Raw genomic sequence first — 2,084 nt, 5'->3', positions numbered from 1 at the left:
TTTTAATTCCATGGCTGCAATCACTATCTGCAGTGATATTGGAGCCCAGAAAAATAAAGTCTGACGCTGTTTCCACTGTTTGCCCATCTATTTCCCAGAGGACTGTTTTTCTATTGGTGCAGCTTGGTGAATAAAGTTGTATAAAAACAGTGTTGTTTCAGAGATACCTATCTGGCCAGATTTCATTGACACTGACAGTAGGCATAAGCCAATGCATGGTGCCAGATACTTTGGGAAAATAGAAGTTGTACAGACAATGATGTTTAAAGAGAAGATGTACAGGTGAAATAGCTTGAAAGTCACAGGAAAGCCTTGTCAGAACATGTGCAAGCTTCTCTTTGGGGCTGCAATCCCTGTCTTCAATTTCTGTTTGCTGCTAGCTGGTGACTCCTATGTTCCTAACTCCAGTTCAGTTCTGTTCGCTGCATTCCAGATCAATAAATCCAATTACCCATTTTATATCTCCATGAAAGTCTCCAAGGCATATTTGAGTCAATGTATCCAAAACTCATAATCTTCCACCTAAAACTGGATTTATTTTAGCATTCCCTCTCCTAGTAATTGACCAACCATCATCAGTCAAGGAACAAACCAGAAACTAAGGAATGGTTTTTGAAGCTTCATTACCCTTCACACATCACAGCTATTTCATCACTTTATTTTTTTAAAGACTATTTTTCAGAGCAATTTTAGATTAACAGCTAAATTAAGAGGAAGGTAGAGATATTTTCTTGTTCTCACATATGCATTACCTCTCCCATTATCAATATCCACCACCAGAGCAGTACATCTGTTACAAATGATGAACATATATTGATATATCATTGTCACCCAAAGTCCATAGTTTACATTACAATTCATGCTTGGTGTTATACATTCTATTATTTTACTACCCTAAAATTTCTCTGTACTTCATCTATTCAACTCTATTGATTTCCACCAAACAAGAGCAATCACTTATCTTTTTATTGTCTCTATAGTTTTGCCTTTTTCAGAATATTATATTGTTGAAATTATGTAGTAATGTAGCCTTCTCAGATTTTCTTCTTTAACACGGCAATAGGCATTCAAATCTAGGCATCCTCCATGTCTTTTCATGGCTTTATAGCTCATTTCTTTCTAACATTGAATAATATTCCATTGCCTGGATGTACTACAGTCTATTTATCCGTTCACTTACTGAAAAACATTTTGGTTGCATCCAAGTGCTGGTAATTACAAATAAAGCTGGTATAAACATCCTAGTGCAGGCTTCTGCTGGACTTATTTTCAGTTCCTTTGCATAAATACCAAGGAGTGGGATTGCTAAATCTTAAAGTGAGAGTATGTTAGGTTTTATAGGAAACCACACAAACTGTCTTCCAAAGAGACTATACCATTTAACATTTGCACTGGCAATTAATGAGAGATCACTTTGCTCCACGTCACCATAAGTTGGTGCTGTCAGTTTTCTAGATTTTGATAATTCTAATCGGTATATCAGTTCAGTTCAGTGGCTCAGTCGTGTCCAACTCTTTGCAACCCCATGAGTCGCAGTACACCAGGCTTCCCTGTGCATCACCAACTCCTGGAGTTCACTCAAACTCATGTCCATCGAGTCGGTGATGCCATCCAGTCATCTCATCCTCTGTCATCCCCTTCTCCTCCTGCCCCCAATCTCTCCCAACATCAGGGTCTTTTCCAATGAGTCAACTCTTCGAATGAGGTGGCCAAAGTATTGGAGTTTCAGCTTCAGCATCAGTCCTTCCAATGAACACCCAGGACTGATCTCCTTTAGGATGGACTGGTTGGATCTCCTTGCAGTCCAAGGGACTCTCAAGAGTCTTCTCTAACACCACAGATCAAAAGCATCAATTCTTTGGCACTCAGCTTTATTTACAGTCCAATTCTCACATCCATACATGACCACAGGAAAGATCATAGCCTTGACTAGACGGACCTTTGTTGGCAAAGTAATGTCTCTGCTTTTGAATATGCTGTCTAGGTTGGTCATAACTTTCCTTCCAAGGAGTAATCATCTTTTAATTTCATGGCTGCAATCACCATCTGCAGGATTTTGGAGTCCAGAAAAATAAAGTCAGCCA

This window comes from Bison bison, unplaced genomic scaffold (genome assembly GCF_000754665.1).
Source record: "Bison bison bison isolate TAMUID 2011002044 unplaced genomic scaffold, Bison_UMD1.0 scf7180017864480, whole genome shotgun sequence".
Lineage (NCBI taxonomy): Eukaryota > Metazoa > Chordata > Mammalia > Artiodactyla > Bovidae > Bison > Bison bison.
This window is presented reverse-complemented; position numbering follows the sequence as displayed.